Source organism: Phoenix dactylifera, chromosome 4 (assembly GCF_051530095.1).
Source record: "Phoenix dactylifera cultivar Ajwa chromosome 4, Ajwa_hap1_PhDact_Kaust_v1.1, whole genome shotgun sequence".
Classification (NCBI taxonomy): Eukaryota; Viridiplantae; Streptophyta; class Magnoliopsida; order Arecales; family Arecaceae; genus Phoenix; species Phoenix dactylifera.
This window is the reverse complement of record NC_143193.1, coordinates 38,583,101-38,608,735: the sequence shown is the minus strand read 5'-3', so window position 1 is coordinate 38,608,735 and position 25,635 is coordinate 38,583,101. Positions and strand designations below refer to the sequence as shown.

At 50.1% G+C, this 25,635-nt stretch overlaps 68 non-coding genes and 2 pseudogenes across 68 annotated transcripts; all 70 read left to right on the top strand.

Annotated features, from left to right (window-relative positions):
• The first annotated feature begins 157 nt into the window (after positions 1–157).
• On the top strand, positions 158–276 carry LOC149766007 (5S ribosomal RNA). Its single transcript, XR_016402871.1, has one exon. It is a non-coding gene; the product is annotated as a 5S ribosomal RNA (ribosomal RNA).
• A 247-nt stretch (positions 277–523) lies between these two features.
• Positions 524–642, top strand: LOC149766006 (5S ribosomal RNA). The gene has a single exon (XR_016405155.1). It is a non-coding gene; the product is annotated as a 5S ribosomal RNA (ribosomal RNA).
• A 246-nt stretch (positions 643–888) lies between these two features.
• Positions 889–1,007, top strand: LOC149766005 (5S ribosomal RNA). The gene has a single exon (XR_016406194.1). It is a non-coding gene; the product is annotated as a 5S ribosomal RNA (ribosomal RNA).
• Positions 1,008–1,254: 247 nt separating this feature from the next.
• On the top strand, positions 1,255–1,373 carry LOC149766004 (5S ribosomal RNA). Its single transcript, XR_016411440.1, has one exon. It is a non-coding gene; the product is annotated as a 5S ribosomal RNA (ribosomal RNA).
• Positions 1,374–1,616: 243 nt separating this feature from the next.
• Positions 1,617–1,734, top strand: LOC149766003 (5S ribosomal RNA). Its single transcript, XR_016404986.1, has one exon. It is a non-coding gene; the product is annotated as a 5S ribosomal RNA (ribosomal RNA).
• A 247-nt stretch (positions 1,735–1,981) lies between these two features.
• LOC149766002 (5S ribosomal RNA) lies at positions 1,982–2,100 on the top strand. Its single transcript, XR_016405676.1, has one exon. It is a non-coding gene; the product is annotated as a 5S ribosomal RNA (ribosomal RNA).
• Positions 2,101–2,346: 246 nt separating this feature from the next.
• Positions 2,347–2,464, top strand: LOC149766001 (5S ribosomal RNA). The gene has a single exon (XR_016404985.1). It is a non-coding gene; the product is annotated as a 5S ribosomal RNA (ribosomal RNA).
• Positions 2,465–2,711: 247 nt separating this feature from the next.
• On the top strand, positions 2,712–2,830 carry LOC149766000 (5S ribosomal RNA). The gene has a single exon (XR_016405675.1). It is a non-coding gene; the product is annotated as a 5S ribosomal RNA (ribosomal RNA).
• A 246-nt stretch (positions 2,831–3,076) lies between these two features.
• On the top strand, positions 3,077–3,195 carry LOC149765999 (5S ribosomal RNA). Its single transcript, XR_016412436.1, has one exon. It is a non-coding gene; the product is annotated as a 5S ribosomal RNA (ribosomal RNA).
• Positions 3,196–3,441: 246 nt separating this feature from the next.
• On the top strand, positions 3,442–3,560 carry LOC149765998 (5S ribosomal RNA). Its single transcript, XR_016403904.1, has one exon. It is a non-coding gene; the product is annotated as a 5S ribosomal RNA (ribosomal RNA).
• A 247-nt stretch (positions 3,561–3,807) lies between these two features.
• Positions 3,808–3,925, top strand: LOC149765997 (5S ribosomal RNA). The gene has a single exon (XR_016405789.1). It is a non-coding gene; the product is annotated as a 5S ribosomal RNA (ribosomal RNA).
• Positions 3,926–4,172: 247 nt separating this feature from the next.
• LOC149765996 (5S ribosomal RNA) lies at positions 4,173–4,291 on the top strand. Its single transcript, XR_016406835.1, has one exon. It is a non-coding gene; the product is annotated as a 5S ribosomal RNA (ribosomal RNA).
• Positions 4,292–4,538: 247 nt separating this feature from the next.
• Positions 4,539–4,657, top strand: LOC149765995 (5S ribosomal RNA). The gene has a single exon (XR_016405820.1). It is a non-coding gene; the product is annotated as a 5S ribosomal RNA (ribosomal RNA).
• Positions 4,658–4,904: 247 nt separating this feature from the next.
• Positions 4,905–5,022, top strand: LOC149765994 (5S ribosomal RNA). Its single transcript, XR_016406389.1, has one exon. It is a non-coding gene; the product is annotated as a 5S ribosomal RNA (ribosomal RNA).
• A 247-nt stretch (positions 5,023–5,269) lies between these two features.
• LOC149765993 (5S ribosomal RNA) lies at positions 5,270–5,388 on the top strand. Its single transcript, XR_016412814.1, has one exon. It is a non-coding gene; the product is annotated as a 5S ribosomal RNA (ribosomal RNA).
• A 243-nt stretch (positions 5,389–5,631) lies between these two features.
• Positions 5,632–5,749, top strand: LOC149765992 (5S ribosomal RNA). Its single transcript, XR_016406388.1, has one exon. It is a non-coding gene; the product is annotated as a 5S ribosomal RNA (ribosomal RNA).
• Positions 5,750–5,996: 247 nt separating this feature from the next.
• On the top strand, positions 5,997–6,115 carry LOC149765991 (5S ribosomal RNA). Its single transcript, XR_016402869.1, has one exon. It is a non-coding gene; the product is annotated as a 5S ribosomal RNA (ribosomal RNA).
• Positions 6,116–6,362: 247 nt separating this feature from the next.
• Positions 6,363–6,481, top strand: LOC149765990 (5S ribosomal RNA). The gene has a single exon (XR_016402868.1). It is a non-coding gene; the product is annotated as a 5S ribosomal RNA (ribosomal RNA).
• A 247-nt stretch (positions 6,482–6,728) lies between these two features.
• On the top strand, positions 6,729–6,847 carry LOC149765989 (5S ribosomal RNA). The gene has a single exon (XR_016405154.1). It is a non-coding gene; the product is annotated as a 5S ribosomal RNA (ribosomal RNA).
• A 246-nt stretch (positions 6,848–7,093) lies between these two features.
• Positions 7,094–7,212, top strand: LOC149765988 (5S ribosomal RNA). Its single transcript, XR_016400711.1, has one exon. It is a non-coding gene; the product is annotated as a 5S ribosomal RNA (ribosomal RNA).
• A 247-nt stretch (positions 7,213–7,459) lies between these two features.
• Positions 7,460–7,578, top strand: LOC149765987 (5S ribosomal RNA). The gene has a single exon (XR_016400851.1). It is a non-coding gene; the product is annotated as a 5S ribosomal RNA (ribosomal RNA).
• Positions 7,579–7,821: 243 nt separating this feature from the next.
• On the top strand, positions 7,822–7,940 carry LOC149765986 (5S ribosomal RNA). Its single transcript, XR_016401061.1, has one exon. It is a non-coding gene; the product is annotated as a 5S ribosomal RNA (ribosomal RNA).
• A 246-nt stretch (positions 7,941–8,186) lies between these two features.
• Positions 8,187–8,305, top strand: LOC149765985 (5S ribosomal RNA). Its single transcript, XR_016411439.1, has one exon. It is a non-coding gene; the product is annotated as a 5S ribosomal RNA (ribosomal RNA).
• A 247-nt stretch (positions 8,306–8,552) lies between these two features.
• Positions 8,553–8,670, top strand: LOC149765984 (5S ribosomal RNA). The gene has a single exon (XR_016408476.1). It is a non-coding gene; the product is annotated as a 5S ribosomal RNA (ribosomal RNA).
• Positions 8,671–8,917: 247 nt separating this feature from the next.
• On the top strand, positions 8,918–9,035 carry LOC149765983 (5S ribosomal RNA). The gene has a single exon (XR_016404984.1). It is a non-coding gene; the product is annotated as a 5S ribosomal RNA (ribosomal RNA).
• A 247-nt stretch (positions 9,036–9,282) lies between these two features.
• Positions 9,283–9,401, top strand: LOC149765982 (5S ribosomal RNA). The gene has a single exon (XR_016405153.1). It is a non-coding gene; the product is annotated as a 5S ribosomal RNA (ribosomal RNA).
• Positions 9,402–9,648: 247 nt separating this feature from the next.
• On the top strand, positions 9,649–9,767 carry LOC149765981 (5S ribosomal RNA). Its single transcript, XR_016401360.1, has one exon. It is a non-coding gene; the product is annotated as a 5S ribosomal RNA (ribosomal RNA).
• A 247-nt stretch (positions 9,768–10,014) lies between these two features.
• Positions 10,015–10,133, top strand: LOC149765980 (5S ribosomal RNA). Its single transcript, XR_016400710.1, has one exon. It is a non-coding gene; the product is annotated as a 5S ribosomal RNA (ribosomal RNA).
• Positions 10,134–10,380: 247 nt separating this feature from the next.
• Positions 10,381–10,499, top strand: LOC149765979 (5S ribosomal RNA). Its single transcript, XR_016404009.1, has one exon. It is a non-coding gene; the product is annotated as a 5S ribosomal RNA (ribosomal RNA).
• Positions 10,500–10,742: 243 nt separating this feature from the next.
• Positions 10,743–10,861, top strand: LOC149765978 (5S ribosomal RNA). The gene has a single exon (XR_016411438.1). It is a non-coding gene; the product is annotated as a 5S ribosomal RNA (ribosomal RNA).
• A 246-nt stretch (positions 10,862–11,107) lies between these two features.
• Positions 11,108–11,226, top strand: LOC149765977 (5S ribosomal RNA). Its single transcript, XR_016413053.1, has one exon. It is a non-coding gene; the product is annotated as a 5S ribosomal RNA (ribosomal RNA).
• Positions 11,227–11,473: 247 nt separating this feature from the next.
• LOC149765976 (5S ribosomal RNA) lies at positions 11,474–11,591 on the top strand. Its single transcript, XR_016408475.1, has one exon. It is a non-coding gene; the product is annotated as a 5S ribosomal RNA (ribosomal RNA).
• Positions 11,592–11,837: 246 nt separating this feature from the next.
• On the top strand, positions 11,838–11,956 carry LOC149765975 (5S ribosomal RNA). Its single transcript, XR_016403850.1, has one exon. It is a non-coding gene; the product is annotated as a 5S ribosomal RNA (ribosomal RNA).
• Positions 11,957–12,202: 246 nt separating this feature from the next.
• LOC149765974 (5S ribosomal RNA) lies at positions 12,203–12,320 on the top strand. Its single transcript, XR_016407800.1, has one exon. It is a non-coding gene; the product is annotated as a 5S ribosomal RNA (ribosomal RNA).
• A 243-nt stretch (positions 12,321–12,563) lies between these two features.
• LOC149765973 (5S ribosomal RNA) lies at positions 12,564–12,682 on the top strand. Its single transcript, XR_016402867.1, has one exon. It is a non-coding gene; the product is annotated as a 5S ribosomal RNA (ribosomal RNA).
• A 246-nt stretch (positions 12,683–12,928) lies between these two features.
• LOC149765972 (5S ribosomal RNA) lies at positions 12,929–13,047 on the top strand. Its single transcript, XR_016413051.1, has one exon. It is a non-coding gene; the product is annotated as a 5S ribosomal RNA (ribosomal RNA).
• A 247-nt stretch (positions 13,048–13,294) lies between these two features.
• Positions 13,295–13,412, top strand: LOC149765971 (5S ribosomal RNA). The gene has a single exon (XR_016408474.1). It is a non-coding gene; the product is annotated as a 5S ribosomal RNA (ribosomal RNA).
• Positions 13,413–13,658: 246 nt separating this feature from the next.
• Positions 13,659–13,777, top strand: LOC149765970 (5S ribosomal RNA). Its single transcript, XR_016403848.1, has one exon. It is a non-coding gene; the product is annotated as a 5S ribosomal RNA (ribosomal RNA).
• A 246-nt stretch (positions 13,778–14,023) lies between these two features.
• On the top strand, positions 14,024–14,142 carry LOC149765969 (5S ribosomal RNA). The gene has a single exon (XR_016403902.1). It is a non-coding gene; the product is annotated as a 5S ribosomal RNA (ribosomal RNA).
• A 247-nt stretch (positions 14,143–14,389) lies between these two features.
• On the top strand, positions 14,390–14,507 carry LOC149765968 (5S ribosomal RNA). The gene has a single exon (XR_016404982.1). It is a non-coding gene; the product is annotated as a 5S ribosomal RNA (ribosomal RNA).
• A 247-nt stretch (positions 14,508–14,754) lies between these two features.
• LOC149765967 (5S ribosomal RNA) lies at positions 14,755–14,872 on the top strand (annotated as a pseudogene).
• Positions 14,873–15,119: 247 nt separating this feature from the next.
• Positions 15,120–15,238, top strand: LOC149765966 (5S ribosomal RNA). The gene has a single exon (XR_016405819.1). It is a non-coding gene; the product is annotated as a 5S ribosomal RNA (ribosomal RNA).
• Positions 15,239–15,485: 247 nt separating this feature from the next.
• Positions 15,486–15,603, top strand: LOC149765965 (5S ribosomal RNA). Its single transcript, XR_016406386.1, has one exon. It is a non-coding gene; the product is annotated as a 5S ribosomal RNA (ribosomal RNA).
• A 247-nt stretch (positions 15,604–15,850) lies between these two features.
• On the top strand, positions 15,851–15,969 carry LOC149765964 (5S ribosomal RNA). The gene has a single exon (XR_016405179.1). It is a non-coding gene; the product is annotated as a 5S ribosomal RNA (ribosomal RNA).
• A 247-nt stretch (positions 15,970–16,216) lies between these two features.
• On the top strand, positions 16,217–16,335 carry LOC149765963 (5S ribosomal RNA). Its single transcript, XR_016402866.1, has one exon. It is a non-coding gene; the product is annotated as a 5S ribosomal RNA (ribosomal RNA).
• Positions 16,336–16,581: 246 nt separating this feature from the next.
• Positions 16,582–16,700, top strand: LOC149765962 (5S ribosomal RNA). The gene has a single exon (XR_016408705.1). It is a non-coding gene; the product is annotated as a 5S ribosomal RNA (ribosomal RNA).
• A 246-nt stretch (positions 16,701–16,946) lies between these two features.
• On the top strand, positions 16,947–17,064 carry LOC149765961 (5S ribosomal RNA). Its single transcript, XR_016406385.1, has one exon. It is a non-coding gene; the product is annotated as a 5S ribosomal RNA (ribosomal RNA).
• Positions 17,065–17,311: 247 nt separating this feature from the next.
• LOC149765960 (5S ribosomal RNA) lies at positions 17,312–17,430 on the top strand. Its single transcript, XR_016405178.1, has one exon. It is a non-coding gene; the product is annotated as a 5S ribosomal RNA (ribosomal RNA).
• A 247-nt stretch (positions 17,431–17,677) lies between these two features.
• LOC149765959 (5S ribosomal RNA) lies at positions 17,678–17,796 on the top strand. The gene has a single exon (XR_016402865.1). It is a non-coding gene; the product is annotated as a 5S ribosomal RNA (ribosomal RNA).
• Positions 17,797–18,042: 246 nt separating this feature from the next.
• Positions 18,043–18,161, top strand: LOC149765958 (5S ribosomal RNA). Its single transcript, XR_016404008.1, has one exon. It is a non-coding gene; the product is annotated as a 5S ribosomal RNA (ribosomal RNA).
• Positions 18,162–18,404: 243 nt separating this feature from the next.
• On the top strand, positions 18,405–18,523 carry LOC149765957 (5S ribosomal RNA). Its single transcript, XR_016401060.1, has one exon. It is a non-coding gene; the product is annotated as a 5S ribosomal RNA (ribosomal RNA).
• A 246-nt stretch (positions 18,524–18,769) lies between these two features.
• Positions 18,770–18,888, top strand: LOC149765956 (5S ribosomal RNA). Its single transcript, XR_016413050.1, has one exon. It is a non-coding gene; the product is annotated as a 5S ribosomal RNA (ribosomal RNA).
• Positions 18,889–19,135: 247 nt separating this feature from the next.
• LOC149765955 (5S ribosomal RNA) lies at positions 19,136–19,253 on the top strand. Its single transcript, XR_016408177.1, has one exon. It is a non-coding gene; the product is annotated as a 5S ribosomal RNA (ribosomal RNA).
• A 246-nt stretch (positions 19,254–19,499) lies between these two features.
• LOC149765954 (5S ribosomal RNA) lies at positions 19,500–19,617 on the top strand. The gene has a single exon (XR_016408176.1). It is a non-coding gene; the product is annotated as a 5S ribosomal RNA (ribosomal RNA).
• A 246-nt stretch (positions 19,618–19,863) lies between these two features.
• Positions 19,864–19,982, top strand: LOC149765953 (5S ribosomal RNA). The gene has a single exon (XR_016403727.1). It is a non-coding gene; the product is annotated as a 5S ribosomal RNA (ribosomal RNA).
• A 246-nt stretch (positions 19,983–20,228) lies between these two features.
• On the top strand, positions 20,229–20,347 carry LOC149765952 (5S ribosomal RNA). Its single transcript, XR_016403901.1, has one exon. It is a non-coding gene; the product is annotated as a 5S ribosomal RNA (ribosomal RNA).
• A 247-nt stretch (positions 20,348–20,594) lies between these two features.
• Positions 20,595–20,712, top strand: LOC149765951 (5S ribosomal RNA). The gene has a single exon (XR_016404981.1). It is a non-coding gene; the product is annotated as a 5S ribosomal RNA (ribosomal RNA).
• A 247-nt stretch (positions 20,713–20,959) lies between these two features.
• LOC149765950 (5S ribosomal RNA) lies at positions 20,960–21,077 on the top strand (annotated as a pseudogene).
• Positions 21,078–21,324: 247 nt separating this feature from the next.
• LOC149765949 (5S ribosomal RNA) lies at positions 21,325–21,443 on the top strand. Its single transcript, XR_016405818.1, has one exon. It is a non-coding gene; the product is annotated as a 5S ribosomal RNA (ribosomal RNA).
• Positions 21,444–21,690: 247 nt separating this feature from the next.
• Positions 21,691–21,808, top strand: LOC149765948 (5S ribosomal RNA). Its single transcript, XR_016406384.1, has one exon. It is a non-coding gene; the product is annotated as a 5S ribosomal RNA (ribosomal RNA).
• Positions 21,809–22,055: 247 nt separating this feature from the next.
• LOC149765947 (5S ribosomal RNA) lies at positions 22,056–22,174 on the top strand. Its single transcript, XR_016403900.1, has one exon. It is a non-coding gene; the product is annotated as a 5S ribosomal RNA (ribosomal RNA).
• Positions 22,175–22,421: 247 nt separating this feature from the next.
• LOC149765946 (5S ribosomal RNA) lies at positions 22,422–22,539 on the top strand. The gene has a single exon (XR_016406383.1). It is a non-coding gene; the product is annotated as a 5S ribosomal RNA (ribosomal RNA).
• A 247-nt stretch (positions 22,540–22,786) lies between these two features.
• On the top strand, positions 22,787–22,905 carry LOC149765945 (5S ribosomal RNA). The gene has a single exon (XR_016406834.1). It is a non-coding gene; the product is annotated as a 5S ribosomal RNA (ribosomal RNA).
• A 247-nt stretch (positions 22,906–23,152) lies between these two features.
• LOC149765944 (5S ribosomal RNA) lies at positions 23,153–23,271 on the top strand. Its single transcript, XR_016405817.1, has one exon. It is a non-coding gene; the product is annotated as a 5S ribosomal RNA (ribosomal RNA).
• A 247-nt stretch (positions 23,272–23,518) lies between these two features.
• On the top strand, positions 23,519–23,637 carry LOC149765943 (5S ribosomal RNA). The gene has a single exon (XR_016402864.1). It is a non-coding gene; the product is annotated as a 5S ribosomal RNA (ribosomal RNA).
• A 247-nt stretch (positions 23,638–23,884) lies between these two features.
• LOC149765942 (5S ribosomal RNA) lies at positions 23,885–24,003 on the top strand. The gene has a single exon (XR_016405152.1). It is a non-coding gene; the product is annotated as a 5S ribosomal RNA (ribosomal RNA).
• Positions 24,004–24,250: 247 nt separating this feature from the next.
• Positions 24,251–24,369, top strand: LOC149765941 (5S ribosomal RNA). Its single transcript, XR_016402863.1, has one exon. It is a non-coding gene; the product is annotated as a 5S ribosomal RNA (ribosomal RNA).
• Positions 24,370–24,616: 247 nt separating this feature from the next.
• On the top strand, positions 24,617–24,735 carry LOC149765940 (5S ribosomal RNA). Its single transcript, XR_016411437.1, has one exon. It is a non-coding gene; the product is annotated as a 5S ribosomal RNA (ribosomal RNA).
• A 243-nt stretch (positions 24,736–24,978) lies between these two features.
• On the top strand, positions 24,979–25,097 carry LOC149765939 (5S ribosomal RNA). The gene has a single exon (XR_016401059.1). It is a non-coding gene; the product is annotated as a 5S ribosomal RNA (ribosomal RNA).
• A 246-nt stretch (positions 25,098–25,343) lies between these two features.
• Positions 25,344–25,462, top strand: LOC149765938 (5S ribosomal RNA). Its single transcript, XR_016402862.1, has one exon. It is a non-coding gene; the product is annotated as a 5S ribosomal RNA (ribosomal RNA).
• The last annotated feature ends 173 nt before the right edge of the window (positions 25,463–25,635 follow it).

Below are 25,635 nucleotides of genomic sequence, written 5' to 3'. Positions count from 1 at the left end.
CCCGAAAATAAACTGAGTCCGGAGACTGGCGGTGCCATGCCGCATAGCGGGACCAGCGCGTTGAATCCTACGCCAGAACGGCCCCGACGGCGCGAATGTCTCGGGCCGTCGAGGTCTGCTGCTTTGTCATAAAAGGGAGTTTCGGAGGGCATGTCATGGGTGCGATCATACCAGCACTAATGCACCGGATCCCATCAGAACTCCGCAGTTAAGCGGGCTTGGGCGAGAGTAGTACTAGGATGGGTGACCCCCTGGGAAGTCCTCGTGTTGCACCCCTTTTATTTTTTGCCCGCTTTATTATTTTTTCATAATATTTATTTTTAATTTTTCGGCTTTTGGCTTTTCCTCTTCGGATAATTTTTTTCCCCTGAAAATAAACTGAGTCCGGAGACTGGCGGTGCCATGCCGCATAGCGGGACCAGCGCGTTGAATCCTACGCCAGAACGGCCCCGGCGGCGCGAATGTCTCGGGCCGTCGAGGCCTGCTACTTTGTCATAAAAGGGAGTTTCGATGGGCAAGTCATGGGTGCGATCATACCAGCACTAATGCACCGGATCCCATCAGAACTCCACAGTTAAGCGTGCTTGGGCGAGAGTAGTACTAGGATGGGTGGCCCCCTGGGAAGTCCTCGTGTTGCACCCCTTTTATTTTTTGCCCGCTTTTTTATTTTTTGATAATATTTATTTTTAATTTTTCGGCTTTTGGCTTTTTCTCTTCGGATAATTTTTTCCCCCGAAAATAAACTGAGTCCGGAGACTGGCGGTGCCATGCCGCATAGCGGGACCAGCGCGTTGAATCCTACGCCAGAACGGCCCCGGCGGCGCGAATGTCTCGGGCCGTCGAGGTCTGCTGTTTTGTCATAAAAGGAAGTTTCGATGGGCATGTCATGGGTGCGATCATACCAGCACTAAGGCACCGGATCCCATCAGAACTCCGTAGTTAAGCGTGCTTGGGCGAGAGTAGTACTAGGATGGGTGAACCCCTGGGAAGTCCTCGTGTTGCACCCCTTTTATTTTTTGCCCGCTTTTTTATTTTTTGATAATATTTATTTTTAATTTTTCGGCTTTTGGCTTTTCCTCTTCGGATAATTTTTTTCCCCCGAAAATAAACTGAGTCCGGAGACTGGCGGTGCTATGCCGCATAGCGGGACCAGCGCGTTGAATCCTACGCCAGAACGGCCCCGGCGGCGCGAATGTCTCGGGCCGTCGAGGTCTGCTGCTTTGTCATAAAAGGGAGTTTCGATGGGCATGTCATGGGTGCGATCATACCAGCACTAATGCACCGGATCCCATCAGAACTCCGCAGTTAAGCGTGCTTGGGCGAGAGTAGTACTAGGATGGGTGACCCCCTGGGAAGTCCTCGTGTTGCACCCCTTTTATTTTTTGCCCGCTTTTTTATTTTTAATATTTATTTTTAATTTTTCGACTTTTGGCTTTTCCTCTTCGGATAATTTTTTTCCCCCGAAAATAAACTGAGTCCGGAGACTGGCGGTGCCATGCCGCATAGCGGGACCAGCGCGTTGAATCCTACGCCAGAACGGCCCCGGCGGCGCGAATGTCTCGGGTCGTCGAGGTCTGCTGCTTTGTCATAAAAGGGAGTTTCGATGGGCATGTCATGGGTGCGATCATACCAGCACTAATGCACCGGATCCCATCAGAACTCCGCAGTTAAGCGTGCTTGGGCGAGATTAGTACTAGGATGGGTGACCCCCGGGAAGTCCTCGTGTTGCACCCCTTTTATTTTTTGCCCGCTTTTTTATTTTTTGATAATATTTATTTTTAATTTTTCGGCTTTTGGTTTTTCCTCTTCGGATAATTTTTTTCCCCCGAAAATAAACTGAGTCCGGAGACTGGCGGTGCCATGCCGCATAGCGGGACCAGCGCGTTGAATCCTACGCCAGAACGGCCCCGGCGGCGCGAATGTCTCGGGCCGTCGAGGTCTGTTACTTTGTCATAAAAGGGAGTTTCGAAGGGCATGTCATGGGTGCGATCATACCAGCACTAATGCATCGGATCCCATCAGAACTCCGCAGTTAAGCGGGCTTGGGCGAGAGTAGTACTAGGATGGGTGACCCCCTGGGAAGTCCTCGTGTTGCACCCCTTATATTTTTTGCCCGTTTTTTTATTTTTTGATAATATTTATTTTTAATTTTTCGGCTTTTGGCTTTTCCTCTTCGGATAATTTTTTCCCCCGAAAATAAACTGAGTCCGGAGACTGGCGGTGCCATGCCGCATAGCGGGACCAGCGCGTTGAATCCTTCGCCAGAACGGCCCCGGCGGCGCGAATGTCTCGGGTCGTCGAGGTCTGCTGCTTTGTCATAAAAGGGAGTTTCGATGGGCATGTCATGGGTGCGATCATACCAGCACTAATGCACCGGATCCCATCAGAACTCCGCAGTTAAGCGTGCTTGGGCGAGATTAGTACTAGGATGGGTGACCCCCGGGAAGTCCTCGTGTTGCACCCCTTTTATTTTTTGCCCGCTTTTTTATTTTTTGATAATATTTATTTTTAATTTTTCGGCTTTTGGTTTTTCCTCTTCGGATAATTTTTTTCCCCCGAAAATAAACTGAGTCCGGAGACTGGCGGTGCCATGCCGCATAGCGGGACCAGCGCGTTGAATCCTACGCCAGAACGGCCCCGGCGGCGCGAATGTCTCGGGCCGTCGAGGTCTGTTACTTTGTCATAAAAGGGAGTTTCGAAGGGCATGTCATGGGTGCGATCATACCAGCACTAATGCATCGGATCCCATCAGAACTCCGCAGTTAAGCGGGCTTGGGCGAGAGTAGTACTAGGATGGGTGACCCCCTGGGAAGTCCTCGTGTTGCACCCCTTATATTTTTTGCCCGTTTTTTTATTTTTTGATAATATTTATTTTTAATTTTTCGGCTTTTGGCTTTTCCTCTTCGGATAATTTTTTCCCCCGAAAATAAACTGAGTCCGGAGACTGGCGGTGCCATGCCGCATAGCGGGACCAGCGCGTTGAATCCTTCGCCAGAACGGCCCCGGCGGCGCGAATGTCTCGGGCCGTCGAGGTCTGCTGCTTTGTCATAAAAGGGAGTTTCGATGGGCATGTCATGGGTGCGATCATACCAGCACTAATGCACCGGATCCCATCAGAACTCCGCAGTTAAGCGTGCTTGGGCGAGAGTAGTACTAGGATGGGTGACCCCCTGGGAAGTCCTCGTGTTGCACCCTTTTTATTTTTTGCCCGCTTTTTTATTTTTTGATAATATTTATTTTTTATTTTTCGGCTTTTGGCTTTTTCTCTTCGGATAATTTTTTCCCCCGAAAATAAACTGAGTCCGGGGACTCGCGGTGCCATGCCGCATAGCGGGACCAGCGTGTTGAATCCTACGCCAGAACGTCCCCGGCGGCGCGAATGTCACGGGCCATCGAGGTCTGCTGCTTTGTCATAAAAGGGAGTTTCGAAGGGCATGCCATGGGTGCGATCATACTAGCACTAATGCACCGGATCCCATCAGAACTCCGCAGTTAAGCGTGCTTGGGCGAGAGTAGTACTAGGATGGGTGGCCCCCTGGGAAGTCCTCGTGTTGCACCCCTTTTATTTTTTGCCCGCTTTTTTATTTTTTGATAATATTTATTTTTAATTTTTCGGCTTTTGGCTTTTTTTCTTCGGATAATTTTTTTCCCCCGAAAATAAACTGAGTCCGGAGACTGGCGGTGCCATGCCGCATAGCGGGACCAGCGCGTTGAATCCTACGCCAGAACGGCCCCGGCGGCGCGAATGTCTCGGGCCGTCGAGGTCTGCTGCTTTGTCATAAAAGGGAGTTTCGATGGGCATGTCATGGGTGCGATCATACCAGCACTAATGCACCGGATCCCATCAGAACTCCGCAGTTAAGCGTGCTTGGGCGAGATTAGTACTAGGATGGGTGACCCCCGAGAAGTCCTCGTGTTGCACCCCTTTTATTTTTTGCCCGCTTTTTTATTTTTTGATAATATTTATTTTTAATTTTTCGGCTTTTGGCTTTTTCTCTTCGGATAATTTTTTTCCCCCGAAAATAAACTGAGTCCGGAGACTGGCGGTGCCATGCCGCATAGCGGGAGCAGCGCGTTGAATCCTACGCCAGAACGGCCCCGGCGGCGCGAATGTCTCGGGCCGTCGAGGTCTGCTGCTTTGTCATAAAAGGGAGTTTCGAAGGGCATGTCATGGGTGCGATCATACCAGCACTAATGCACCGGATCCCATCAGAACTCCGCAGTTAAGCGGGCTTGAGCGAGAGTAGTACTAGGATGGGTGACCCCCTGGGAAGTCCTCGTGTTGCACCCCTTTTATTTTTTGCCCGCTTTTTTATTTTTTCATAATATTTATTTTTAATTTTTCGGCTTTTGGCTTTTTCTCTTCGGATAATTTTTTTCTCCCGAAAATAAACTGAGTCCGGAGACTGGCGGTGCCATGCCGCATAACGGGAGCAGCGCGTTGAATCCTACGCCAGAACGGCCCCGACGGCGCGAATGTCTCGGGCCGTCGAGGTCTGCTGCTTTGTCATAAAAGGGAGTTTCGAAGGGCAAGTCATGGGTGCGATCATACCAGCACTAATGCACCGGATCCCATCAGAACTCCGCAGTTTAGCGTGCTTGGGCGAGAGTAGTACTAGGATGGGTGGCCCCCTGGGAAGTCCTCGTGTTGCACCCCTTTTATTTTTTGCCCGCTTTTTTATTTTTTGATAATATTTATTTTTAATTTTTTGGCTTTTGGCTTTTTCTCTTCGGATAATTTTTTTCCCCGGAAAATAAACTGAGTCCGGAGACTGGCGGTGCCATGCCGCATAGCGGGACCAGCGCGTTGAATCCTACGCCAGAACGGCCCCGGCGGCGCGAATGTCTCGGGCCGTCGAGGTCTGCTGCTTTGTCATAAAAGGGAGTTTCGATGGGCATGTCATGGGTGCGATCATACCAGCACTAATGCACCGGATCCCATCAGAACTCCGCAGTTAAGCGTGCTTGGGCGAGATTAGTACTAGGATGGGTGACCCCCGGGAAGTCCTCGTGTTGCACCTCTTTTATTTTTTGCCCGCTTTTTTATTTTTTGATAATATTTATTTTTAATTTTTCAGCTTTTGGCTTTTTCTCTTCGGATAATTTTTTTCCCCCGAAAATAAACTGAGTCCGGAGACTGGCGGTGCCATGCCGCATAGCGGGAGCAGCGCGTTGAATCCTACGCCAGAACGGCCCCGACGGCGCGAATGTCTCGGGCCGTCGAGGTCTGCTGCTTTGTCATAAAAGGGAGTTTCGATGGGCATGTCATGGGTGCGATCATACCAGCACTAATGCACCGGATCCCATCAGAACTCCGCAGTTAAGCGTGCTTGGGCGAGATTAGTACTAGGATGGGTGACCCCCTGGGAAGTCCTCGTGTTGCACCCCTTTTATTTTTTGCCCGCTTTTTTATTTTTAATATTTATTTTTAATTTTTCGACTTTTGGCTTTTCCTCTTCGGATAATTTTTTTCCCCCGAAAATAAACTGAGTCCGGAGACTGGCGGTGCCATGCCGCATAGCGGGACCAGCGCGTTGAATCCTGCGCCAGAACGGCCCCGGCGGCGCGAATGTCTCGGGCCGTCGAGGTCTGCTGCTTTGTCATAAAAGGGAGTTTCGATGGGCATGTCATGGGTGCGATCATACCAGCACTAATGCACCGGATCCCATCAGAACTCCGCAGTTAAGCGTGCTTGGGCGAGATTAGTACTAGGATGGGTGACCCCCGGGAAGTCCTCGTGTTGCACCTCTTTTATTTTTTGCCCGCTTTTTTATTTTTTGATAATATTTATTTTTAATTTTTCAGCTTTTGGCTTTTTCTCTTCGGATAATTTTTTTTCCCCGAAAATAAACTGAGTCCGGAGACTGGCGGTGCCATGCCGCATAGCGGGAGCAGCGCGTTGAATCCTACGCCAGAACGGCCCCGGCGGCGCGAATGTCTCGGGCCGTCGAGGTCTGCTGCTTTGTCATAAAAGGGAGTTTCGAAGGGCATGTCATGGGTGCGATCATACCAGCACTAATGCACCGGATCCCATCAGAACTCCGCAGTTAAGCGGGCTTGGGCGAGAGTAGTACTAGGATGGGTGACCCCCTGGGAAGTCCTCGTGTTGCACCCCTTTTATTTTTTGCCCGCTTTTTTATTTTTTGATAATATTTATTTTTAATTTTTCAGCTTTTGGCTTTTTCTCTTCGGATAATTTTTTTTCCCCGAAAATAAACTGAGTCCGGAGACTGGCGGTGCCATGCCGCATAGCGGGAGCAGCGCGTTGAATCCTACGCCAGAACGGCCCCGGCGGCGCGAATGTCTCGGGCCGTCGAGGTCTGCTGCTTTGTCATAAAAGGGAGTTTCGAAGGGCATGTCATGGGTGCGATCATACCAGCACTAATGCACCGGATCCCATCAGAACTCCGCAGTTAAGCGGGCTTGGGCGAGAGTAGTACTAGGATGGGTGACCCCCTGGGAAGTCCTCGTGTTGCACCCCTTTTATTTTTTGCCCGCTTTATTATTTTTTCATAATATTTATTTTTAATTTTTCGGCTTTTGGCTTTTCCTCTTCGGATAATTTTTTTCCCCTGAAAATAAACTGAGTCCGGAGACTGGCGGTGCCATGCCGCATAGCGGGACCAGCGCGTTGAATCCTACGCCAGAACGGCCCCGGCGGCGCGAATGTCTCGGGCCGTCGAGGCCTGCTACTTTGTCATAAAAGGGAGTTTCGATGGGCAAGTCATGGGTGCGATCATACCAGCACTAATGCACCGGATCCCATCAGAACTCCACAGTTAAGCGTGCTTGGGCGAGAGTAGTACTAGGATGGGTGGCCCCCTGGGAAGTCCTCGTGTTGCACCCCTTTTATTTTTTGCCCGCTTTTTTATTTTTTGATAATATTTATTTTTAATTTTTCGGCTTTTGGCTTTTTCTCTTCGGATAATTTTTTCCCCCGAAAATAAACTGAGTCCGGAGACTGGCGGTGCCATGCCGCATAGCGGGACCAGCGCGTTGAATCCTACGCCAGAACGGCCCCGGCGGCGCGAATGTCTCGGGCCGTCGAGGTCTGCTGCTTTGTCATAAAAGGAAGTTTCGATGGGCATGTCATGGGTGCGATCATACCAGCACTAAGGCACCGGATCCCATCAGAACTCCGTAGTTAAGCGTGCTTGGGCGAGAGTAGTACTAGGATGGGTGACCCCCTGGGAAGTCCTCGTGTTGCACCCCTTTTATTTTTTGCCCGCTTTTTTATTTTTTGATAATATTTATTTTTAATTTTTCGGCTTTTGGCTTTTCCTCTTCGGATAATTTTTTTCCCCCGAAAATAAACTGAGTCCGGAGACTGGCGGTGCTATGCCGCATAGCGGGACCAGCGCGTTGAATCCTACGCCAGAACGGCCCCGGCGGCGCGAATGTCTCGGGCCGTCGAGGTCTGCTGCTTTGTCATAAAAGGGAGTTTCGATGGGCATGTCATGGGTGCGATCATACCAGCACTAATGCACCGGATCCCATCAGAACTCCGCAGTTAAGCGTGCTTGGGCGAGAGTAGTACTAGGATGGGTGACCCCCTGGGAAGTCCTCGTGTTGCACCTCTTTTATTTTTTGCCCGCTTTTTTATTTTTAATATTTATTTTTAATTTTTCGACTTTTGGCTTTTCCTCTTCGGATAATTTTTTTCCCCCGAAAATAAACTGAGTCCGGAGACTGGCGGTGCCATGCCGCATAGCGGGACCAGCGCGTTGAATCCTACGCCAGAACGGCCCCGGCGGCGCGAATGGCTCGGGCCGTCGAGGTCTGCTGCTTTGTCATAAAAGGGAGTTTCGATGGGCGAGTCATGGGTGCGATCATACCAGCACTAATGCACCGGATCCCATCAGAACTCCGCAGTTAAGCGTGTTTGGGCGAGAGTAGTACTAGGATGGGTGACCCCCTGGGAAGTCCTCGTGTTGCACCCCTTTTATTTTTTGCCCGCTTTTTTATTTTTTGATAATATTTATTTTTAATTTTTCGGCTTTTGGCTTTTTCTCTTCGGATAATTTTTTTTTCCGAAAATAAACTGAGTCCGGAGACTCGCGGTGCCATGCCGCATAGCGGGACCAGCGTGTTGAATCCTACGCCAGAACGGCCTCGGCGGCGCGAATGTTTCGGGCCATCGAGGTCTGCTGCTTTGTCATAAAAGGGAGTTTCGAAGGGCATGTCATGGGTGCGATCATACCAGCACTAATGCACCGGATCCCATCAGAACTCCGCAGTTAAGCGTGCTTGGGCGAGAGTAGTACTAGGATGGGTGACCCCCTGGGAAGTCCTCGTGTTGCACCCCTTTTATTTTTTGCCCGCTTTTTTATTTTTTGATAATATTTATTTTTAATTTTTTGGCTTTTGGCTTTTCCTCTTCGGATAATTTTTTTCCTCCGAAAATAAACTGAGTCCGGAGACTGGCGGTGCCATGCCGCATAGCGGGACCAGCGCGTTGAATCCTACGCCAGAACGGCCCCGGCGGCGCGAATGTCTCGGACCGTCGAGGTCTGCTGCTTTGTCATAAAAGGGAGTTTCGATGGGCATGTCATGGGTGCGATCATACCAGCACTAATGCACCGGATCCCATCAGAACTCCGCAGTTAAGCGTGCTTGGGCAAGATTAGTACTAGGATGGGTGACCCCCGGGAAGTCCTCTTGTTGCACCCCTTTTATTTTTTGCCCGCTTTTTTATTTTTTGATAATATTTATTTTTAATTTTTCGGCTTTTGGCTTTTCCTCTTCGGATAATTTTTTTCCCCCGAAAATAAACTGAGTCCGGAGACTGGCGGTGCCATGCCGCATAGCGGGACCAGCGCGTTGAATCCTACGCCAGAACGGCCCCGGCGGCGCGAATGTCTCGGGCCGTCGAGGTCTGCTGCTTTGTCATAAAAGGGAGTTTCGATGGGCATGTCATGGGTGCGATCATACCAGCACTAATGCACCGGATCCCATCAGAACTCCGCAGTTAAGCGTGCTTGGGCGAGATTAGTACTAGGATGGGTGACCCCCGGGAAGTCCTCGTGTTGCACCCCTTTTATTTTTTGCCCGCTTTTTTATTTTTTGATAATATTTATTTTTAATTTTTCGGCTTTTGGCTTTTTCTCTTCGGATAATTTTTTTCCCCCGAAAATAAACTGAGTCCGGAGACTGGCGGTGCCATGCCGCATAACGGGACCAGCGCGTTGAATCCTACGCCAGAACGGCCCCGGCGGCGCGAATGTCTCGGGCCGTCGAGGTCTGCTGCTTTGTCATAAAAGGGAGTTTCGATGGGCAAGTCATGGGTGCGATCATACCAGCACTAATGCACCGGATCCCATCAGAACTCCACAGTTAAGCGTGCTTGGGCGAGAGTAGTACTAGGATGGGTGGCCCCCTGGGAAGTCCTCGTGTTGCACCCCTCTTATTTTTTGCCCGCTTTTTTATTTTTTGATAATATTTATTTTTAATTTTTCGGCTTTTGGCTTTTTCTCTTCGGATAATTTTTTTCCCCCGAAAATAAACTGAGTCCGGAGACTGGCGGTGCCATGCCGCATAGCGGGACCAGCGCGTTGAATCCTACGCCAGAACGGCCCCGGCGGCGCGAATGTCTCGGGCCTTCGAGGTCTGCTGCTTTGTCATAAAACGGAGTTTCGATGGGCAAGTCATGGGTGCGATCATACCAGCACTAATGCACCGGATCCCATCAGAACTCCGTAGTTAAGCGTGCTTGGGCGAGAGTAGTACTAGGATGGGTGGCCCCCTGGGAAGTCCTCGTGTTGCACCCCTCTTATTTTTTGCCCGCTTTTTTATTTTTTGATAATATTTATTTTTAATTTTTCGGCTTTTGGCTTTTTCTCTTCGGATAATTTTTTTCCCCCGAAAATAAACTGAGTCCGGAGACTGGCGGTGCCATGCCGCATAGCGGGACCAGCGCGTTGAATCCTATGCCAGAACGGCCCCGGCGGCGCGAATGTCTCGGGCCTTCGAGGTCTGCTGCTTTGTCATAAAACGGAGTTTCGATGGGCATGTCATGGGTGCGATCATACCAGCACTAAGGCACCGGATCCCATCAGAACTCCGTAGTTAAGCGTGCTTGGGCGAGAGTAGTACTAGGATGGGTGACCCCCTGGGAAGTCCTCGTGTTGCACCCCTTTTATTTTTTGCCCGCTTTTTTATTTTTTGATAATATTTATTTTTAATTTTTCGGCTTTTGGCTTTTCCTCTTCGGATAATTTTTTTCTCCCGAAAATAAACTGAGTCCGGAGACTGGCGGTGCTATGCCGCATAGCGGGACCAGCGTGTTGAATCCTACGCCAGAACGGCCCCGGCGGCGCGAATGTCTCGGGCCGTCGAGGTCTGCTGCTTTGTCATAAAAGGGAGTTTCGATGGGCATGTCATGGGTGCGATCATACCAGCACTAATGCACCGGATCCCATCAGAACTCCGCAGTTATGCGTGCTTGGGCGAGAGTAGTACTAGGATGGGTGACCCCCTGGGAAGTCCTCGTGTTGCACCCCTTTTATTTTTTGCCCGCTTTTTTATTTTTAATATTTATTTTTAATTTTTCGGCTTTTGGCTTTTCCTCTTCGGATAATTTTTTTCCCCCAAAAATAAACTGAGTCCGGAGACTGGCGGTGCCATGCCGCATAGCGGGACCAGCGCGTTGAATCCTACGCCAGAACGGCCCCGGCGGCGCGAATGTCTCGGGCCGTCGAGGTCTGCTGCTTTGTCATAAAAGGGAGTTTCGATGGGCGAGTCATGGGTGCGATCATACCAGCACTAATGCACCGGATCCCATCAGAACTCCGCAGTTAAGCGTGCTTGGGCGAGAGTAGTACTAGGATGGGTGACCCCCTGGGAAGTCCTCGTGTTGCACCCCTTTTATTTTTTGCCCGCTTTTTTATTTTTTGATAATATTTATTTTTAATTTTTCGGCTTTTGGCTTTTTCTCTTCGGATAATTTTTTTTCCCGAAAATAAACTGAGTCCGGAGACTCGCGGTGCCATGCCGCATAGCGGGACCAGCGTGTTGAATCCTACGCCAGAACGGCCTCGGCGGCGCGAATGTTTCGGGCCGTCGAGGTCTGCTGCTTTGTCATAAAAGGGAGTTTCGAAGGGCATGTCATGGGTGCGATCATACCAGCACTAATGCACCGGATCCCATCAGAACTCCGCAGTTAAGCGTGCTTGGGCGAGAGTAGTACTCGGATGGGTGACCCCCTGGGAAGTCCTCGTGTTGCACCCCTTTTATTTTTTGCCCGCTTTTTTATTTTTTGATAATATTTATTTTTAATTTTTTGGCTTTTGGCTTTTCCTCTTCGGATAATTTTTTTCCTCCAAAAATAAACTGAGTCCGGAGACTGGCGGTGCCGTGCCGCATAGCGGGACCAGCGCGTTGAATCCTACGCCAGAACGGCCCCGGCGGCGCGAATGTCTCGGGCCGTCGAGGTCTGCTGCTTTGTCATAAAAGGGAGTTTCGATGGGCATGTCATGGGTGCGATCATACCAGCACTAATGCACCGGATCCCATCAGAACTCCGCAGTTAAGCGTGCTTGGGCAAGATTAGTACTAGGATGGGTGACCCCCGGGAAGTCCTCTTGTTGCACCCCTTTTATTTTTTGCCCGCTTTTTTATTTTTTGATAATATTTATTTTTAATTTTTCGGCTTTTGGCTTTTCCTCTTCGGATATTTTTTTCCCCCGAAAATAAACTGAGTCCGGAGACTGGCGGTGCCATGCCGCATAGCGGGACCAGCGCGTTGAATCCTTCGCCAGAACGGCCCCGGCGGCGCGAATGTCTCGGGCCGTCGAGGTCTGCTGCTTTGTCATAAAAGGGAGTTTCGATGGGCATGTCATGGGTGCGATCATACCAGCACTAATGCTCCGGATCCCATCAGAACTCCGCAGTTAAGCGTGCTTGGGCGAGAGTAGTACTAGGATGGGTGGCCCCCTGGGAAGTCCTCGTGTTGCACCCTTTTTATTTTTTGCCCGCTTTTTTATTTTTTGATAATATTTATTTTTAATTTTTCGGCTTTTGGCTTTTTCTCTTCGGATAATTTTTTCCCCCGAAAATAAACTGAGTCCGGAGACTGGCGGTGCCGTGCCGCATAGCGGGACCAGCGCGTTGAATCCTACGCCAGAACGGCCCCGGCGGCGCGAATGTCTCGGGCCGTCGAGGTCTGCTGCTTTGTCATAAAAGGGAGTTTCGATGGGCATGTCATGGGTGCGATCATACCAGCACTAATGCACCGGATCCCATCAGAACTCCGCAGTTAAGCGTGCTTGGGCAAGATTAGTACTAGGATGGGTGACCCCCGGGAAGTCCTCGTGTTGCACCCCTTTTATTTTTTGCCCGCTTTTTTATTTTTAATATTTATTTTTAATTTTTCGGCTTTTGGCTTTTCCTCTTCGGATAATTTTTTTCCCCTGAAAATAAACTGAGTCCGGAGACTGGCGGTGCCATGCCGCATAGCGGGACCAGCGCGTTGAATCCTACGCCAGAACGGCTCCGGCGGCGCGAATGTCTCGGGCCGTCGAGGTCTGCTGCTTTGTCATAAAAGGGAGTTTCGACGGGCATGTCATGGGTGCGATCATACCAGCACTAATGCACCGGATCCCATCAGAACTCCGCAGTTAAGCGGGCTTGGGCGAGAGTAGTACTAGGATGGGTGACCCCCTGGGAAGTCCTCGTGTTGCACCCCTTATATTTTTTGCCCTTTTTTTATTTTTTGATAATATTTATTTTTAATTTTTTGGCTTTTGGCTTTTCCTCTTCGGATAATTTTTTTCCCCCGAAAATAAACTGAGTCCGGAGACTCGCGGTGCCATGCCGCATAGCGGGACCAGCGTGTTGAATCCTACGCCAGAACGGCCTCGGCGGCGCGAATGTTTCGGGCCGTCGAGGTCTGCTGCTTTGTCATAAAAGGGAGCTTCGAAGGGCATGTCATGGGTGCGATCATACCAGCACTAATGCACCGGATCCCATCAGAACTCCGCAGTTAAGCGTGCTTGGGCGAGAGTAGTACTCGGATGGGTGACCCCCTGGGAAGTCCTCGTGTTGCACCCCTTTTATTTTTTGCCCGCTTTTTTATTTTTTGATAATATTTATTTTTAATTTTTTGGCTTTTGGCTTTTCCTCTTCGGATAATTTTTTTCCTCCGAAAATAAACTGAGTCCGGAGACTGGCGGTGCCGTGCCGCATAGCGGGACCAGCGCGTTGAATCCTACGCCAGAACGGCCCCGGCGGCGCGAATGTCTCGGGCCGTCGAGGTCTGCTGCTTTGTCATAAAAGGGAGTTTCGATGGGCATGTCATGGGTGCGATCATACCAGCACTAATGCACCGGATCCCATCAGAACTCCGCAGTTAAGCGTGCTTGGGCAAGATTAGTACTAGGATGGGTGACCCCCGGGAAGTCCTCTTGTTGCACCCCTTTTATTTTTTGCCCGCTTTTTTATTTTTTGATAATATTTATTTTTAATTTTTCGGCTTTTGGCTTTTCCTCTTCGGATATTTTTTTCCCCCGAAAATAAACTGAGTCCGGAGACTGGCGGTGCCATGCCGCATAGCGGGACCAGCGCGTTGAATCCTTCGCCAGAACGGCCCCGGCGGCGCGAATGTCTCGGGCCGTCGAGGTCTGCTGCTTTGTCATAAAAGGGAGTTTCGATGGGCATGTCATGGGTGCGATCATACCAGCACTAATGCTCCGGATCCCATCAGAACTCCGCAGTTAAGCGTGCTTGGGCGAGAGTAGTACTAGGATGGGTGGCCCCCTGGGAAGTCCTCGTGTTGCACCCTTTTTATTTTTTGCCCGCTTTTTTATTTTTTGATAATATTTATTTTTAATTTTTCGGCTTTTGGCTTTTTCTCTTCGGATAATTTTTTCCCCCGAAAATAAACTGAGTCCGGGGACTCGCGGTGCCATGCCGCATAGCGGGACCAGCGTGTTGAATCCTACGCCAGAACGTCCCCGGCGGCGCGAATGTCTCGGGCCATCGAGGTCTGCTGCTTTGTCATAAAAGGGAGTTTCGAAGGGCATGTCATGGGTGCGATCATACTAGCACTAATGCACCGGATCCCATCAGAACTCCGCAGTTAAGCGTGCTTGGGCGAGAGTAGTACTAGGATGGGTGGCCCCCTGGGAAGTCCTCGTGTTGCACCCCTTTTATTTTTTGCCCGCTTTTTTATTTTTTGATAATATTTATTTTTAATTTTTCGGCTTTTGGCTTTTTTTCTTCGGATAATTTTTTTCCCCCGAAAATAAACTGAGTCCGGAGACTGGCGGTGCCATGCCGCATAGCGGGACCAGCGCGTTGAATCCTACGCCAGAACGGCCCCGGCGGCGCGAATGTCTCGGGCCGTCGAGGTCTGCTGCTTTGTCATAAAAGGGAGTTTCGATGGGCATGTCATGGGTGCGATCATACCAGCACTAATGCACCGGATCCCATCAGAACTCCGCAGTTAAGCGTGCTTGGGCGAGATTAGTACTAGGATGGGTGACCCCCGGGAAGTCCTCGTGTTGCACCCCTTTTATTTTTTGCCCGCTTTTTTATTTTTTGATAATATTTATTTTTAATTTTTCGGCTTTTGGCTTTTTCTCTTCGGATAATTTTTTTCTCCCGAAAATAAACTGAGTCCGGAGACTGGCGGTGCCATGCCGCATAGCGGGAGCAGCGCGTTGAATCCTACGCCAGAACGGCCCCGGCGGCGCGAATGTCTCGGGCCGTCGAGGTCTGCTGCTTTGTCATAAAAGGGAGTTTCGAAGGGCATGTCATGGGTGCGATCATACCAGCACTAATGCACCGGATCCCATCAGAACTCCGCAGTTAAGCGGGCTTGAGCGAGAGTAGTACTAGGATGGGTGACCCCTGGGATGTCCTCGTGTTGCACCCCTTTTATTTTTTGCCCGCTTTTTTATTTTTTCATGATATTTATTTTTAATTTTTCGGCTTTTGGCTTTTCCTCTTCGGATAATTTTTTTCCCCCAAAAATAAACTGAGTCCGGAGACTGGTGGTGCCATGCCGCATAACGGGACCAGCGCGTTGAATCCTACGCCAGAACGGCCCCGGCGGCGCGAATGTCTCGGGCCGTCGAGGTCTGCTGCTTTGTCATAAAAGGGAGTTTCGATGGGCAAGTCATGGGTGCGATCATACCAGCACTAATGCACCGGATCCCATCAGAACTCCGCAGTTTAGCGTGCTTGGGCGAGAGTAGTACTAGGATGGGTGGCCCCCTGGGAAGTCCTCGTGTTGCACCCCTTTTATTTTTTGCCCGCTTTTTTATTTTTTGATAATATTTATTTTTAATTTTTCGGCTTTTGGCTTTTTCTCTTCGGATAATTTTTTTTCCCCGAAAATAAACTGAGTCCGGAGACTGGCGGTGCCATGCCGCATAGCGGGACCAGCGCGTTGAATCCTACGCCAGAACGGCCCCGGCGGCGCGAATGTCTCGGGCCGTCGAGGTCTGCTGCTTTGTCATAAAAGGGAGTTTCGATGGGCATGTCATGGGTGCGATCATACCAGCACTAATGCACCGGATCCCATCAGAACTCCGCAGTTAAGCGTGCTTGGGCGAGATTAGTACTAGGATGGGTGACCCCCGGGAAGTCCTCGTGTTGCACCTCTTTTATTTTTTGCCCGCTTTTTTATTTTTTGATAATATTTATTTTCAATTTTTCAGCTTTTGGCTTTTTCTCTTCGGATAATTTTTTTCCCCCGAAAATAAACTGAGTCCGGAGACTGGCGGTGCCATGCCGCATAGCGGGAGCAGCGCGTTGAATCCTACGCCAGAACGGCCCCGGCGGCGCGAATGTCTCGGGCCGTCGAGGTCTGCTGCTTTGTCATAAAAGGGAGTTTCGAAGGGCATGTCATGGGTGCGATCATACTAGCACTAATGCACCGGATCCCATCAGAACTCCGCAGTTAAGCGGGCTTGGGCGAGAGTAGTACTAGGATGGGTGACCCCCTGGGAAGTCCTCGTGTTGCACCCCTTTTATTTTTTGCCCGCTTTATTATTTTTTCATAATATTTATTTTTAATTTTTCGGCTTTTGGCTTTTCCTCTTCGGATAATTTTTTTCCCCTGAAAATAAACTGAGTCCGGAGACTGGCGGTGCCATGCCGCATAGCGGGACCAGCGCGTTGAATCCTACGCCAGAACGGCCCCGGCGGCGCGAATGTCTCGGGCCGTCGAGGTCTGCTGCTTTGTCATAAAAGGGAGTTTCGACGGGCATGTCATGGGTGCGATCATACCAGCACTAATGCACCGGATCCCATCAGAACTCCGCAGTTAAGCGGGCTTGGGCGAGAGTAGTACTAGGATGGGTGACCCCCTGGGAAGTCCTCGTGTTGCACCCCTTATATTTTTTGCCCTTTTTTTATTTTTTGATAATATTTATTTTTAATTTTTTGGCTTTTGGCTTTTCCTCTTCGGATAATTTTTTTCCCCCGAAAATAAACTGAGTCCGGAGACTGGCGGTGCTATGCCGCATAGCTGGACCAGCGCGTTGAATCCTACGCCAGAACGGCCCCGGCGGCGCGAATGTCTCGGGCCGTCGAGGTCTGCTGCTTTGTCATAAAAGGGAGTTTCGATGGGCAAGTCATGGGTGCGATCATACCAGCACTAATGCACCGGATCCCATCAGAACTCGGCAGTTTAGCGTGCTTGGGCGAGAGTAGTACTAGGATGGGTGGCCCCCTGGGAAGTCCTCGTGTTGCACCCCTTTTATTTTTTGCCCGCTTTTTTATTTTTTGATAATATTTATTTTTAATTTTTCGGCTTTTGGCTTTTTCTCTTCGGATAATTTTTTTCCCCGAAAATAAACTGAGTCCGGAGACTGGCGGTGCCATGCCGCATAGCGGGACCAGCGCGTTGAATCCTACGCCAGAACGGCCCCGGCGGCGCGAATGTCTCGGGCCGTCGAGGTCTGCTGCTTTGTCATAAAAGGGAGTTTCGATGGGCATGTCATGGGTGCGATCATACCAGCACTAATGCACCGGATCCCATCAGAACTCCGCAGTTAAGCGTGCTTGGGCGAGATTAGTACTAGGATGGGTGACCCCCGGGAAGTCCTCGTGTTGCACCTCTTTTATTTTTTGCCCGCTTTTTTATTTTTTGATAATATTTATTTTCAATTTTTCAGCTTTTGGCTTTTTCTCTTCGGATAATTTTTTTCCCCCGAAAATAAACTGAGTCCGGAGACTGGCGGTGCCATGCCGCATAGCGGGAGCAGCGCGTTGAATCCTACGCCAGAACGGCCCCGGCGGCGCGAATGTCTCGGGCCGTCGAGGTCTGCTGCTTTGTCATAAAAGGGAGTTTCGAAGGGCATGTCATGGGTGCGATCATACTAGCACTAATGCACCGGATCCCATCAGAACTCCGCAGTTAAGCGGGCTTGGGCGAGAGTAGTACTAGGATGGGTGACCCCCTGGGAAGTCCTCGTGTTGCACCCCTTTTATTTTTTGCCCGCTTTATTATTTTTTCATAATATTTATTTTTAATTTTTCGGCTTTTGGCTTTTCCTCTTCGGATAATTTTTTTCCCCTGAAAATAAACTGAGTCCGGAGACTGGCGGTGCCATGCCGCATAGCGGGACCAGCGCGTTGAATCCTACGCCAGAACGGCCCCGGCGGCGCGAATGTCTCGGGCCGTCGAGGTCTGCTGCTTTGTCATAAAAGGGAGTTTCGACGGGCATGTCATGGGTGCGATCATACCAGCACTAATGCACCGGATCCCATCAGAACTCCGCAGTTAAGCGGGCTTGGGCGAGAGTAGTACTAGGATGGGTGACCCCCTGGGAAGTCCTCGTGTTGCACCCCTTATATTTTTTGCCCTTTTTTTATTTTTTGATAATATTTATTTTTAATTTTTCGGCTTTTGGCTTTTTCTCTTCGGATAATTTTTTTCCCCCGAAAATAAACTGAGTCCGGAGACTGGCGGTGCTATGCCGCATAGCGGGACCTGCGCGTTGAATCCTACGCCAGAACGGCCCCGGCGGCGCGAATGTCTCGGGCCGTCGAGGTCTGCTGCTTTGTCATAAAAGGGAGTTTCGATGGGCATGTCATGGGTGCGATCATACCAGCACTAATGCACCGGATCCCATCAGAACTCCGCAGTTATGCGTGCTTGGGCGAGAGTAGTACTAGGATGGGTGACCCCCTGGGAAGTCCTCGTGTTGCACCCCTTTTATTTTTTGCCCGCTTTTTTATTTTTAATATTTATTTTTAATTTTTCGGCTTTTGGCTTTTCCTCTTCGGATAATTTTTTTCCCCCAAAAATAAACTGAGTCCGGAGACTGGCAGTGCCATGCCGCATAGCGGGACCAGCGCGTTGAATCCTACGCCAGAACGGCCCCGGCGGCGCGAATGTCTCGGGCCGTCGAGGTCTGCTGCTTTGTCATAAAAGGGAGTTTCGATGGGCGAGTCATGGGTGCGATCATACCAGCACTAATGCACCGGATCCCATCAGAACTCCGCAGTTAAGCGTGTTTGGGCGAGAGTAGTACTAGGATGGGTGACCCCCTGGGAAGTCCTCGTGTTGCACCCCTTTTATTTTTTGGCCGCTTTTTTATTTTTTGATAATATTTATTTTTAATTTTTCGGCTTTTGGCTTTTTCTCTTCGGATAATTTTTTTTCCCGAAAATAAACTGAGTCCGGAGACTCGCGGTGCCATGCCGCATAGCGGGACCAGCGTGTTGAATCCTACGCCAGAACGGCCTCGGCGGCGCGAATGTTTCGGGCCGTCGAGGTCTGCTGCTTTGTCATAAAAGGGAGTTTCGAAGGGCATGTCATGGGTGCGATCATACCAGCACTAATGCACCGGATCCCATCAGAACTCCGCAGTTAAGCGTGCTTGGGCGAGAGTAGTACTCGGATGGGTGACCCCCTGGGAAGTCCTCGTGTTGCACCCCTTTTATTTTTTGCCCGCTTTTTTATTTTTTGATAATATTTATTTTTAATTTTTTGGCTTTTGGCTTTTCCTCTTCGGATAATTTTTTTCCTCCGAAAATAAACTGAGTCCGGAGACTGGCGGTGCCGTGCCGCATAGCGGGACCAGCGCGTTGAATCCTACGCCAGAACGGCCCCGGCGGCGCGAATGTCTCGGGCCGTCGAGGTCTGCTGCTTTGTCATAAAAGGGAGTTTCGATGGGCATGTCATGGGTGCGATCATACCAGCACTAATGCACCGGATCCCATCAGAACTCCGCAGTTAAGCGTGCTTGGGCGAGATTAGTACTAGGATGGGTGACCCCCGGGAAGTCCTCTTGTTGCACCCCTTTTATTTTTTGCCCGCTTTTTTATTTTTTGATAATATTTATTTTTAATTTTTCGGCTTTTGGCTTTTCCTCTTCGGATATTTTTTTCCCCCGAAAATAAACTGAGTCCGGAGACTGGCGGTGCCGTGCCGCATAGCGGGACCAGCGCGTTGAATCCTACGCCAGAACGGCCCCGGCGGCGCGAATGTCTCGGGCCGTCGAGGTCTGCTGCTTTGTCATAAAAGGGAGTTTCGATGGGCATGTCATGGGTGCGATCATACCAGCACTAATGCACCGGATCCCATCAGAACTCCGCAGTTAAGCGTGCTTGGGCGAGATTAGTACTAGGATGGGTGACCCCCGGGAAGTCCTCTTGTTGCACCCCTTTTATTTTTTGCCCGCTTTTTTATTTTTTGATAATATTTATTTTTAATTTTTCGGCTTTTGGCTTTTCCTCTTCGGATATTTTTTTCCCCCGAAAATAAACTGAGTCCGGAGACTGGCGGTGCCATGCCGCATAGCGGGACCAGCGCGTTGAATCCTTCGCCAGAACGGCCCCGGCGGCGCGAATGTCTCGGGCCGTCGAGGTCTGCTGCTTTGTCATAAAAGGGAGTTTCGATGGGCATGTCATGGGTGCGATCATACCAGCACTAATGCTCCGGATCCCATCAGAACTCCGCAGTTAAGCGTGCTTGGGCGAGAGTAGTACTAGGATGGGTGGCCCCCTGGGAAGTCCTCGTGTTGCACCCCTTTTATTTTTTGCCCGCTTTTTTATTTTTTCATAATATTTATTTTTAATTTTTCGGCTTTTGGCTTTTTCTCTTCGGATAATTTTTTCCCCCGAAAATAAACTGAGTCCGGGGACTCGCGGTGCCATGCCGCATAGCGGGACCAGCGTGTTGAATCCTACGCCAGAACGTCCCCGGCGGCGCGAATGTCTCGGGCCATCGAGGTCTGCTGCTTTGTCATAAAAGGGAGTTTCGAAGGGCATGTCATGGGTGCGATCATACTAGCACTAATGCACCGGATCCCATCAGAACTCCGCAGTTAAGCGTGCTTGGGCGAGAGTAGTACTAGGATGGGTGGCCCCCTGGGAAGTCCTCGTGTTGCACCCCTTTTATTTTTTGCCCGCTTTTTTATTTTTTGATAATATTTATTTTTAATTTTTCGGCTTTTGGCTTTTTTTCTTCGGATAATTTTTTTCCCCCGAAAATAAACTGAGTCCGGAGACTGGCGGTGCCATGCCGCATAGCGGGACCAGCGCGTTGAATCCTACGCCAGAACGGCCCCGGCGGCGCGAATGTCTCGGGCCGTCGAGGTCTGCTGCTTTGTCATAAAAGGGAGTTTCGATGGGCATGTCATGGGTGCGATCATACCAGCACTAATGCACCGGATCCCATCAGAACTCCGCAGTTAAGCGTGCTTGGGCGAGATTAGTACTAGGATGGGTGACCCCCGGGAAGTCCTCGTGTTGCACCCCTTTTATTTTTTGCCCGCTTTTTTATTTTTTGATAATATTTATTTTTAATTTTTCGGCTTTTGGCTTTTTCTCTTCGGATAATTTTTTTCTCCCGAAAATAAACTGAGTCCGGAGACTGGCGGTGCCATGCCGCATAGCGGGAGCAGCGCGTTGAATCCTACGCCAGAACGGCCCCGGCGGCGCGAATGTCTCGGGCCGTCGAGGTCTGCTGCTTTGTCATAAAAGGGAGTTTCGAAGGGCATGTCATGGGTGCGATCATACCAGCACTAATGCACCGGATCCCATCAGAACTCCGCAGTTAAGCGGGCTTGAGCGAGAGTAGTACTAGGATGGGTGACCCCTGGGATGTCCTCGTGTTGCACCCCTTTTATTTTTTGCCCGCTTTTTTATTTTTTCATGATATTTATTTTTAATTTTTCGGCTTTTGGCTTTTCCTCTTCGGATAATTTTTTTCCCCCAAAAATAAACTGAGTCCGGAGACTGGTGGTGCCATGCCGCATAACGGGACCAGCGCGTTGAATCCTACGCCAGAACGGCCCCGGCGGCGCGAATGTCTCGGGCCGTCGAGGTCTGCTGCTTTGTCATAAAAGGGAGTTTCGATGGGCAAGTCATGGGTGCGATCATACCAGCACTAATGCACCGGATCCCATCAGAACTCCGCAGTTTAGCGTGCTTGGGCGAGAGTAGTACTAGGATGGGTGGCCCCCTGGGAAGTCCTCGTGTTGCACCCCTTTTATTTTTTGCCCGCTTTTTTATTTTTTGATAATATTTATTTTTAATTTTTCGGCTTTTGGCTTTTTCTCTTCGGATAATTTTTTTTCCCCGAAAATAAACTGAGTCCGGAGACTGGCGGTGCCATGCCGCATAGCGGGACCAGCGCGTTGAATCCTACGCCAGAACGGCCCCGGCGGCGCGAATGTCTCGGGCCGTCGAGGTCTGCTGCTTTGTCATAAAAGGGAGTTTCGATGGGCATGTCATGGGTGCGATCATACCAGCACTAATGCACCGGATCCCATCAGAACTCCGCAGTTAAGCGTGCTTGGGCGAGATTAGTACTAGGATGGGTGACCCCCGGGAAGTCCTCGTGTTGCACCTCTTTTATTTTTTGCCCGCTTTTTTATTTTTTGATAATATTTATTTTCAATTTTTCAGCTTTTGGCTTTTTCTCTTCGGATAATTTTTTTCCCCCGAAAATAAACTGAGTCCGGAGACTGGCGGTGCCATGCCGCATAGCGGGAGCAGCGCGTTGAATCCTACGCCAGAACGGCCCCGGCGGCGCGAATGTCTCGGGCCGTCGAGGTCTGCTGCTTTGTCATAAAAGGGAGTTTCGAAGGGCATGTCATGGGTGCGATCATACTAGCACTAATGCACCGGATCCCATCAGAACTCCGCAGTTAAGCGTGCTTGGGCGAGAGTAGTACTAGGATGGGTGGCCCCCTGGGAAGTCCTCGTGTTGCACCCCTTTTGTTTTTTGCCCGCTTTTTTATTTTTTGATAATATTTATTTTTAATTTTTCGGCTTTTGGCTTTTTTTCTTCGGATAATTTTTTTCCCCCGAAAATAAACTGAGTCCGGAGACTGGCGGTGCCATGCCGCATAGCGGGACCAGCGCGTTGAATCCTACGCCAGAACGGCCCCGGCGGCGCGAATGTCTCGGGCCGTCGAGGTCTGCTGCTTTGTCATAAAAGGGAGTTTCGATGGGCATGTCATGGGTGCGATCATACCAGCACTAATGCACCGGATCCCATCAGAACTCCGCAGTTAAGCGTGCTTGGGCGAGATTAGTACTAGGATGGGTGACCCCCGGGAAGTCCTCGTGTTGCACCTCTTTTATTTTTTGCCCGCTTTTTTATTTTTTGATAATATTTATTTTCAATTTTTCAGCTTTTGGCTTTTTCTCTTCGGATAATTTTTTTCTCCCGAAAATAAACTGAGTCCGGAGACTGGCGGTGCCATGCCGCATAGCGGGAGCAGCGCGTTGAATCCTACGCCAGAACGGCCCCGGCGGCGCGAATGTCTCGGGCCGTCGAGGTCTGCTGCTTTGTCATAAAAGGGAGTTTCGAAGGGCATGTCATGGGTGCGATCATACCAGCACTAATGCACCGGATCCCATCAGAACTCCGCAGTTAAGCGGGCTTGAGCGAGAGTAGTACTAGGATGGGTGACCCCCTGGGAAGTCCTCGTGTTGCACCCCTTTTATTTTTTGCCCGCTTTTTTATTTTTTCATAATATTTATTTTTAATTTTTCGGCTTTTGGCTTTTCCTCTTCGGATAATTTTTTTCTCCCGAAAATAAACTGAGTCCGGAGACTGGTGGTGCCATGCCGCATAACGGGACCAGCGCGTTGAATCCTACGCCAGAACGGCCCCGGCGGCGCGAATGTCTCGGGCCGTCGAGGTCTGCTGCTTTGTCATAAAAGGGAGTTTCGATGGGCAAGTCATGGGTGCGATCATACCAGCACTAATGCACCGGATCCCATCAGAACTCCGCAGTTTAGCGTGCTTGGGCGAGAGTAGTACTAGGATGGGTGGCCCCCTGGGAAGTCCTCGTGTTGCACCCCTTTTATTTTTTGCCCGCTTTTTTATTTTTTGATAATATTTATTTTTAATTTTTCGGCTTTTGGCTTTTTCTCTTCGGATAATTTTTTTTCCCCGAAAATAAACTGAGTCCGGAGACTGGCGGTGCCATGCCGCATAGCGGGAGCAGCGCGTTGAATCCTACGCCAGAACGGCCCCGGCGGCGCGAATGTCTCGGGCCGTCGAGGTCTGCTGCTTTGTCATAAAAGGGAGTTTCGAAGGGCATGTCATGGGTGCGATCATACCAGCACTAATGCACCGGATCCCATCAGAACTCCGCAGTTAAGCGGGCTTGGGCGAGAGTAGTACTAGGATGGGTGACCCCCTGGGAAGTCCTCGTGTTGCACCCCTTTTATTTTTTGCCCGCTTTATTATTTTTTCATAATATTTATTTTTAATTTTTCGGCTTTTGGCTTTTCCTCTTCGGATAATTTTTTTCCCCTGAAAATAAACTGAGTCCGGAGACTGGCGGTGCCATGCCGCATAGCGGGACCAGCGCGTTGAATCCTACGCCAGAACGGCCCCGGCGGCGCGAATGTCTCGGGCCGTCGAGGTCTGCTACTCTGTCATAAAAGGGAGTTTCGATGGGCAAGTCATGGGTGCGATCATACCAGCACTAATGCACCGGATCCCATCAGAACTCCACAGTTAAGCGTGCTTGGGCGAGAGTAGTACTAGGATGGGTGGCCCCCTGGGAAGTCCTCGTGTTGCACCCCTTTTATTTTTTGCCCGCTTTTTTATTTTTTGATAATATTTATTTTTAATTTTTCGGCTTTTGGCTTTTTCTCTTCGGATAATTTTTTTCCCCCGAAAATAAACTGAGTCCGGAGACTGGCGGTGCCATGCCGCATAGCGGGACCAGCGCGTTGAATCCTACGCCAGAACGGCCCCGGCGGCGCGAATGTCTCGGGCCGTCGAGGTCTGCTGCTTTGTCATAAAAGGGAGTTTCGATGGGCATGTCATGGGTGCGATCATACCAGCACTAATGCACCGGATCCCATCAGAACTCCGCAGTTAAGCGGGCTTGGGCGAGAGTAGTACTAGGATGGGTGACCCCCTGGGAAGTCCTCGTGTTGCACCCCTTATATTTTTTGCCCGTTTTTTTATTTTTTGATAATATTTATTTTTAATTTTTCGGCTTTTGGCTTTTCCTCTTCGGATAATTTTTTTCCCCCGAAAATAAACTGAGTCTGGAGACTGGCGGTGCTATGCCGCATAGCGGGACCAGCGCGTTGAATCCTACGCCAGAACGGCCCCGGCGGCGCGAATGTCTCGGGCCGTCGAGGTCTGCTGCTTTGTCATAAAAGGGAGTTTCGATGGGCATGTCATGGGTGCGATCATACCAGCACTAATGCACCGGATCCCATCAGAACTCCGCAGTTAAGCGTGCTTGGGCGAGAGTAGTACTAGGATGGGTGACCCCCTGGGAAGTCCTCGTGTTGCACCCCTTTTATTTTTTGCCCGCTTTTTTATTTTTAATATTTATTTTTAATTTTTCGGCTTTTGGCTTTTCCTCTTCGGATAATTTTTTTCCCCCGAAAATAAACTGAGTCCGGAGACTGGCGGTGCCATGCCGCATAGCGGGACCAGCGCGTTGAATCCTACGCCAGAACGGCCCCGGCGGCGCGAATGTCTCGGGCCGTCGAGGTCTGCTGCTTTGTCATAAAAGGGAGTTTCGATGGGCGAGCCATGGGTGCGATCATACCAGCACTAATGCACCGGATCCCATCAGAACTCCGCAGTTAAGCGTGTTTGGGCGAGAGTAGTACTAGGATGGGTGACCCCCTGGGAAGTCCTCGTGTTGCACCCCTTTTATTTTTTGGCCGCTTTTTTATTTTTTGATAATATTTATTTTTAATTTTTCGGCTTTTGGCTTTTTCTCTTCGGATAATTTTTTTTCCCGAAAATAAACTGAGTCCGGAGACTGGCGGTGCCATGCCGCATAGCGGGACCAGCGCGTTGAATCCTACGCCAGAACGGCCCCGGCGGCGCGAATGTCTCGGGCCGTCGAGGTCTGCTGCTTTGTCATAAAAGGGAGTTTCGACGGGCATGTCATGGGTGCGATCATACCAGCACTAATGCACCGGATCCCATCAGAACTCCGCAGTTAAGCGGGCTTGGGCGAGAGTAGTACTAGGATGGGTGACCCCCTGGGAAGTCCTCGTGTTGCACCCCTTATATTTTTTGCCCTTTTTTTATTTTTTGATAATATTTATTTTTAATTTTTTGGCTTTTGGCTTTTCCTCTTCGGATAATTTTTTTCCCCCGAAAATAAACTGAGTCCGGAGACTGGCGGTGCTATGCCGCATAGCTGGACCAGCGCGTTGAATCCTACGCCAGAACGGCCC